Genomic DNA, 8,988 nt, shown 5'->3' with positions numbered 1-8,988 from the left:
CAGAGCCATGCCTGAGGAGAGGGGATTTTCCTAAGACATGAACCTGTGCTGTCCCATATGGTGGCCACTTGCCACATGTGGCTCTTGAGAGCTTGCAGCATGGCTCATGCAAATTGAAGGGAGTTGTGAGTATTAAATGTACACCAAATTCCAAAGACTTCAAAATACAAAAGAAAGCCTCAACATGTCTCATCAGTCATTTTCATAGTGATTACATGTTGAAATGATAAGATTTGGGATACATGGGGTTAAGTAAAACGTGCTTTCAAAATTACCTCCATCTCTTTCTTTTTACTCTTCTTAATACAACTACTAGAACACTTAAAGGCACATTCACTTAAAGGCACTAACTCGCATTCGTGGCTACCATCATATTTCTACTGGACAGCATGATAGAAAGGACACAGAGGGATTAGCAAGGGAGGGGATGACATGTAGACCAGCAGCTGAAGCTTTGGTAGTAGCACCCACCCTACTAAGAGAAAGTCTAAAGTTGTGATCCAACAAATAAGCTGGCCTCCAGGCAGAGAAACTGAGGCAGAGGCCCCTCTGCCAGCTTGTGCAAGCACACTACCCGTCCAGAGCAGGCTGTGAACTCAGCATGTAAGCTGGCACCTGAAGCCTACCCTGGGGTGGTGGGTCTCTGGCTCCCGATCCCACTGACAGGTTCTGCCTCAGTTTCCCCCTACTTTCAGCTCCAGCATCCTGACCCTCCGTGAGCCTGGCTCTGTGCTCTCTATTACACCTGAATCCTTATTCAAGCATCACAAAGACCCTATAACATAGGTGCCCGGGGGCTGAGCACACGAGAGAAACACTTTCTTCCCCATTAAGATATTTCGCTTTCTACTTCCATCCTTCACTTCCCAAATAACAAAGAATATCTAGGACAAAAACATTCAACAGGTTTTATCTCATATACGTCCCCCAACAGATTGGTAGTGACTGTCTCAAGCACTGTGTTGAGAAGGATTCGGAGGTGCAACAGAAGAACGACCACGAGTGATTAATAATGTCTGCCACGGACGTTCGCTTGGCTTGGTGTTCGCCATCCTTGATCTAGGTTGAGATCATAATCACCAGTGAGACAGCGTCCAACGCAGACCCATCCCCTGGAACTGAATTTATAGACTCAGCAGCACATGGGACCGTGGAGGGATGTCACTTGACAGCAAGGAGATGTCATGACATATTCCCCAAAATATACCAGCATCTCGGGCTGCATTCAGAGGAATTACAGAGGGACGGTCCTGCTGCTCCGTGCCAGGGAGTCCACACCTAGACCACATGCTTTACAGACACACAACTATCGTGAGTACACACAGAGAAACATGACCGGTTTGAAGAAGGGTCGCTGGACTGCATTATGTGAAGATCAACAGTGTGACCTGGACTCTGAACCAGAAACCCTGACCATTCTCTGCAGTACAGAGTCACAATCAACCAGTTGAACACACACGTAATAAGCATCTGCCATGTGCCAGGCGCCGTGCCAGGCTCCGGGCATACAACAGTGAAAGTGGGCTGTCTTCCACAGGCCCCTCCGGGTCCGCCTGCTCCCTTCTCCACTCTGCCCCACACCCCAAGGGGATGACCTTAGTGAAAGGCATCTACAGACTCCCTCCCTCCAGCCAGGCTCAGCGGATCGGAGCCCAGAAGGCAGGAGGAGAGTGAGGTCAGTGTATTTACCAAGGGGTTATGGGCGACTCAACGGAAGGCCTTAGCTCCTGCTGGATGGCCCTCTCTGCACTCCTCCCCCAAGGTTCCAGTACCACTCACTCCCTCTGCCGTCAGCCACTGGGTTAGTAACAGCTTGTTTTAATTATGTAATTAATGTATTCATTCTTTTTAAGTAGGCGCTACACCCAACATGGGGCTTGAACTCACCACCCTGAGACCAACAGTTGCATGCTTTACCAACTGAGCCAACCAGGCGCCCCAGTTAACAGCTTCTTAATACTGCTAGCCTCGCACTGCACTGCCCCACACTGAGTGCCTTAAACCCTGTAGATCATCCCTTTATTAAACTCACACCACAGGACACGAGTGTGGCATCTATTTCTTGTCAGGAAGAAAACAGTCTTGGTCCCTGCCCCCATGGAACTTATCAACAGCGAGACAAGAAAACATCACGACCAACTGTAGTAAGTTCACAACTCGGCACTCTAAACAGCTGGGCTGGGGGGAGGTTGGGGTTGGGTGGCACCCCACGACATGGGGTGGTTAGGGAGGCTCCCGCAGACCTGGACGTTAAACAGACATCTGAAGGAGAATTACCTGAGTGAAGGGCGGTGCTATTCTGATGTGATCCAGGGTGATTTTGTTCCCCAAACTTCTCCAATCTAGAAGCAGCAGCTGAAGGAGATGGCACGGTTCCCCTCAGAGTGATTTATTGGACAGGCTGCAGGACTGCTCAGGGTCAATGACACCAGAATGAGATTTCATCTTGTTGCATAAAGGGGCGGGACCAGTGGGGTGCTGGAGCTGGCCAGTCCTGGGCAGGGAGGCATCCCCATCCCTCTCTTGCCCTACCCAAATCTTGGTACAATACCACACCCCTGCCAGCCACATGGGTTGGAAGAACAGAGATATAGGAGTACTAAATTGTGTGCCAGAGATAGGCAAAATTACCACCGTTCTAGGGACACCTGGGTGGTTCAGGTCATGTTCCTGGAGTCCTAAGATCAAGCCCTGCCACCTCTCCCTCTGACCCCTCCCGCCCTTCCCCTGCTCATGCCCTCTCTCACACTCTCTCTCAAACAAATAAAATCTTTAAAAAAGAAAGAAAGAAAGAAAACAAACCTACCACCGTTCTACCCCAGTTCTGTGGAGGTGAGAGAAAGGAATGTCAAGTCCATGAGGAAAAATAGGTTTTAACACAGAGTAACTCTGTCCACTGCATACAAGAGGCAGTCAGGGTATCTAGAATCAGCTCCAATCCCTAAGACAGAAGAGGGAAGCTGAAGGAAAATTGTGCTTCTCTTGAAATAAGCAGAGGACCAAGGATTCCCTTCTTCCCCTGAAGCTGGAATCACAGGGATCCATCCAATGGTTCTCAGCCCTGAACATCCATTCAAATCACCTAGAAGATTTTTTTAGAAGTGCCAATGCCAGCACCTTACCCCCCACATCTAGTGTGCAGTCCAGACCAAGAGCCCCAGCTACAAAGAGTTGAAAAGGCTAAATCCAGCAAAGAGAAAGAGCAGGGTGCCCCCGGGGGACCACCGGGATGGGCCCTCATTCTAGGAACATTCTTTGAGTTATTGGCAAACTTGAGACTGAATCAGAATCACCTGGGGGCTTGAAACTCAGAGATTCGCAATCTCCCCTCCAAAAGGATCTAGGAGTTGGCACACCTAATAAACTTTCAAATGGATTAAGCAAAATAAATGGGAATAAAAGGGAACGGGCAAAACGCTGTTTGGGGAGAAGTGCTTGATACCCAGATTACTACCTGGGATCACCTGCAACACTTGAACTCCCGCTTGAGAGCTCTGGGGAAGTCAGCCTCTGGGCAGAGGGAGCTGCCCGGCAGGCGCCATCTTGGAATCTTAGGTTTAGGAAAATAAAATCAGGCAGGTTGGGGGTGGGGGGTGGCTAGGTTGAGGAGATGCTTGAAAATAAGGATTCCCGGTGGGTACAGAAGGTGAGGGAGGCATTAGAGGTATGGGAGGTGGAGTGCATGGACTCACCAGTGAAGAAGCGAGGCCAAGAGGAAGATACGAACATTCCTGTGTTTACCCCCATTGCAGTGGCATATGGAAGGAGGGGGGGAAAGGCTGGACACTGGCCCTTGAAATTCACAAGTAACTCTGAGCACTTATGTTTTCTGGGGCATTTTAAATGCATTTCATCGTGTGCAAGGAAATTCGTGTTATTCCCACATGACATAAAGGACAGCTGACAGGCTCCGAGATAGGAACTGTCATGTCTGACTCCAGGGCAGACTAGTGCCCAGAAGATGTGAGCCCGAAGGTGCCTGACTGCAGGACCAGCTCGCACACATCCCACCAGTCATTCCCCCTCAAAAAAACTGAGGGAATATGTCACCATCACTATGAGGAAAGAGGCAAGGAAACTGAACTCCATGAAAAAGAATGCCTCCAGAGAAGAAAAGACCCAGGGAAGGATGGGGTAGGAAAAGTCAAGGAAATTATAACTAGAAAAAAATGAACAGACTTTTTCCTTACACACTCATCTGAGTGCTGAGTACACACCAGACTCTCTCCTAAACTCCCAGGCCACAAAAGGGAACAAGAAAGACACTGTCCTTAACTTCATAGGCTTACATCTAGACCAGGAAGGCAAATGAATGACAATTGCGCCATCACTGGCCCTTCCTGCACCCCTGCCAGGCATCACTAATCAATCCCCGCATTCCTTGTACTGATCCCCAATCTGGCCCCAATTTCCTTTCAGGCGGCTGTGGGCAGGCATGTGAGATGAAGACTCTGCCCTCCCTGATGTGAACATTAAGCTTTAGACAAGGATTTTCTGAGCACCTCCTACTTGTCAAACGCAACGGAAATTTGTAGAGTGTGATCCCCATGGTAGAGACGAGGAGACAGCCACCCACGCTGGCAAAGTCTCTGTAAGTACCTCACCAGGCTGTGTGGGGCGCCGACATCAGTGTTCGGAGTACAGGAGCAGGGGTGTGGGGGAGGGAGGGCAAGGAAGGGTGAGCTTTATTGAGGCATATTGACAAATCAAGTCCCAAGATACGGAATGTTTAATCGTGGTGATTTGATAAACATACCCCGGTGAAAGGGTTCCTGCCTGTAGTTAATGAACACATCCATCCCTCAATGTATTTCTTTTTTTGACAAGAACCCTTAAGTTCTACTTTCTTAGCAAATCTGGCTGACACCATACAATGTTACCAACAACAGCCGCCATGTTTTACTTTGGATCCTCAGCCCTTATTCGTCTTCCAGCGGCAAGTGGGACTCCTCTCACCAACTGCTCCCTACTTCCCACAGCCCACAAAGGAGGAGTCTTCGAAGTCGGTCAGAGACCCCTTGGGCGAATCTCCACTGTGGCTGGCTCCCGTCTCCAGCCTCTGTCCTGAGTTCCTGCTTCTCTGGTTGGACGCTCTTCTGAGCACCTTTGGAAGGCATGGAATGAGAAGGAAACTGTCCTGCTGCATCCACCCAATGTGCCTGGGTCTTTGCCATTCCAACCAGGCAGTTGGCCAAGCCTTCGGTGCCTTCCACCCAGCCTGCTATCCCTGAGCAGGGGTTCTCAAAATGGGCTCCCCCTATCTGGCCCCATCCTAGACCAGTTATCCCAGACTCTCAGGGGACCCTGCCTCAATGCTTCCAAAGCTGATGAGTGATTCTAGGATGCACACAAGTTTGGAGACGGCGGTGCTAGATGGTCCTGCTCCGGGCTCTCCCCTCCCTGTGCCCTGGGAGGACAGAGCTGCCAGCAACTTGCTGGGAGTCGAGTCAGCTCTGCGAGGTGATGTCCGAGGTGGAGACGGGCGGCCGGCCTGCCAGCTGCTCGCCCTCCAAACCCAACCCCCGCCGGGCTCAGTGCCGAGCCCTGCCAGGCCTGCTCCCCAAGGCGTCCGGTCCTCCAAATAAAAACAGGCGGCCAGAGTTCAGGGCCCACTGGCGTTCTCCTGGTAAGCACCTTTTGTTCCAGGCTCAGAGCTGTTAATTAAAGAGCCGTGATTAATGAGGAAGCGCTCCTGGTCCCCATCTAGGATGAGAGGTCCTGGGGATGCTGACTTTGCGGGAGGAATCTGCAGTCAGATTCCAACTGGAGCTATTTATAGACTGGGCTCTGCTAGGCTTGGGAGGAAGATGAGCCTCCTCCTCCCCTTCTCCCCTCCCTGCCCCCTCCCCACACCATACCGTGATGGAACACGGAGGTAGGAATATGTATGGAGGACGAATTTCTTTTTGAGTAAATCTTAGTGTGTCCACATTCCCATTAATTCATCCAAGCCTTCAGCCCCCCAACATAGATTTATTGAATGCCTACTAAGTGCTGGGTTCCAGGCCAATTGGTGTGGCCACACTCTGAGGAAGGGCCGCACGGCTCCGCCCCGGAGTTTTATTTCCATGGGAGGAGTCATGACCAGGGGAGTCTAGCAGTCCGTGGACAATTGTAAATAGAAGCAAAGGCTCCAAAAGAGGGGACTGTGGCTCCAGCAAGTCTTGAAAGGATCCCATACGCCCTCCCCACAGAGCCGGCAAGCAGATCACTGCCTTTCTCACCCCGAGTGAGGAAGCAGGCTTCGACGTGTTCTGGAAGTCGAGGATCCCTATTCAAAAGCAGCGTGGCTTCACAAACTCGAGTCCTCTTCCCCAACACACAGCTTGCATCCCTCGGGGGTCACACAGAGCAGTGCTGTTGGGTGTCAGTCCACGGAATGGGAGGAGTGATGTCACCACTCCCCTGGCTGACCCCTGCCAAGCCCCCCACACAATGTTCTCCAGGCTCTGAAACCCAGGGTGACCTTGGAAGCCACAACTTAAAGGAGCAGAGTCTCCACTGACCTGAATCCCCAAATGGCTTTGCAGAACAGACCCTCCCTCCACACCTCCCCCAACCAGGTGAACTTTATGCAAGCAAGACATGAACTTCAGGGCACCTGGGGGGCTCAGTCGGTTAAGTGTCTGTCTTCAGCTCAGGTCATGACCTTGGGGTCCTGGGATCAAGTCCCAAGTTGGGCTCCCTGTTCAATGGAGAGCCTACTTCTCCCACTCCCTCTACCCCTAACCCCCCCCCCCCGACTCATTTTCTCTCTCTCTCTCTCAAATGGGTGAATAAAATCTTAAAAAAAAAGAAATAGAAACTTGATTGTTCTATTGTTCTGAGCCCCTAAGATGTCAGAGCCTACCTGTTCCAGCAGCTAGCATCACCTGAGCTAATACAGCAGAACTGCTGGCTCCAAACACTATGTCTACTGCCTCTTAGAAAGAGTCAGTGACTTTCTAAAACATGTTGTGACTGGGCACCCCGGGGCACGAAAGACAAGGACGCTCAACATCCTTCACAAACACCTCCTCTGTGGGGCCTTGTTCGGAGTCACTCTGAACCAGTCCTGAGATGCCCCCACCCCACTCCTCCTCCCTCTCCCCTCCAGCAGCTGGAACTACAGTGGTCGATCCAGCGCTAGCTGGGGATGGAGGGGACAGAGAGAGAAAGGACAGGAGAGGTGCCTTCCTGGAACCAGATGAGAACCATGGCATGTGTTTTCCCACGGTGGTCGTACCTACCCCTGTGCGTGGGTGGCATGCCCAGTAAGGAACCCCAGAAATGGGGGGAGAAGGTCCAGCACACATGCTGGGGACACCATGGTGGTGTGACTCGGGCCCCAACTCTCTCTGCCATAAAACAGGCACATGATAGGGCCTTGCCACAAGTCTGATCCATGAAAGACAAAAAGCTACAAACATGCCTATGGACAGTGAGGAGTCCAGACTGGAAGGGACATGGGGAGAAGAACCTGCATCTCGGAGGAGGCATCAGGCCCCCACATGGCCCAGTCCCAGGACCATTTCCTGTCTGGACGTCTCCATATCCAAGGGTAAATGGTCTCCTTGTTTGAGTCCATTCTAATTGAGTTGTTCCTTCTGGCTCATCCCTTAAAACAAAACACTTCCTATCTCCGTGACTCAGTTTCCCCAGCTATAAAATGGGAACATGGCTCTTGTTTTCCCAGGGAAGAGTTCTGCTAATGGGACGCGCATGATGATCTTAACCCATCTTCCCAGGGTTTTGCGGGGACTGCGTGAACCTGCACTGGAAAGAGGTATTCACGCTCAAGAGCTCCTTCTTGAGTTTCAAAGTTCCTTCTCTCCCGACAGGGCTGCCAGCGTCTGTACAGTTTATTCTACTCTTCTTTTGTGGGCACCAAACTCTCTGACGGTGTGAAATGATACTTAAAGGCCCTCTACGCCACGTGGATGAGACAGAAAAACAGTTCTGCTCTTTCTAAGCCCTGCAGGTGTCTAAGGAAGCCGGCTCAAGAGGCCGTCTTGTTCCTCTTGTTCGCTCGGCTCCACGCGGGGGTGGGCTCTGCGAGTCCCTGAGAGCTGAGCTGCTTGTCCCACACCAGGACAGGAGCGGTCAGGGACTGAGCCTACATAAGTAGAAAGAGAGAGGCCTGTGCTCAGTCGAGAGCTGTGCACCGTGGGGCATGCTGTCGCTCCTGGCTGTAAGGGGGAATTCTCTAAGTCAATGTCACCGGGCTCAGGGAAGCCTGGGGACGCTGGTGCCGCGTTATCTGTGGGTGTGTGCGGGAGGCTGTTCCTGGAGGTAATTAGCTTTCACATTTGTAAGTTGAGTACAGATCACCCTCACCCAGGTGGGCGGGCTCCAGTAGGACAAAAAAGTGAAGCGTGATTTGCTCTCTGCTTGAGCTCGGACGCCTAGCTTTTCCTGCCGTCGGACACCAGAGCTCCCGGCTCTCAAGCCCTCAGACTCAGACCGGGGCTCACCCCACTGGTTTCCCTGTCCTGGCCCTCAGGTCTTATGGCTCGGACTGGAACCCCACCACCAGCCTTCCCAGGCCTCCAGCTTGAAGATGGCCATTCGTGGGCCTCTTTGGCCTCCATAATCCTGCAAGCCAGTCCCCTAGAATCAATCTCTTTCTAGATACCTATGTATATCCCCCAGGTTCCATTTCTCTGGAGCACCCCCAAAACCTCAGTAAAATGAACCCATCTCCACAATTCCTATGAGTGCCAAAGGGGATGACCTTCTGACTTTCACAGCAAGAAGCAAATGATAAAGAGCAGAGGCAGAACTCAAAGGGGCCAGGGTCTCCAAGGCAGAGGAAGCTCAGAGAGGAGGAGAAATTTCCCAAAGGTCACACAGCACTTAGGGGTGATCTGGAATTCAAACACAGGCGTGCTTGCTCCCCACGGAGCGCCTTCCATGCTCCACACCTGCTGTGTCCTCGGTCACCCCAACATTCCTGCTACTCACGCAGTTTCCCTCCCTGCTTCCCAGTCTTGTCCCCAAGGAAGCATC

The sequence above is a fragment of the Mustela putorius genome, unplaced genomic scaffold (genome assembly GCF_011764305.1).
Source record: "Mustela putorius furo isolate JIRA1106 unplaced genomic scaffold, ASM1176430v1.1 tig00000743_pilon_pilon_pilon, whole genome shotgun sequence".
In the NCBI taxonomy this organism is placed as follows: Eukaryota; Metazoa; Chordata; class Mammalia; order Carnivora; family Mustelidae; genus Mustela; species Mustela putorius.
Note: the sequence above shows the minus strand (reverse complement) of the source record.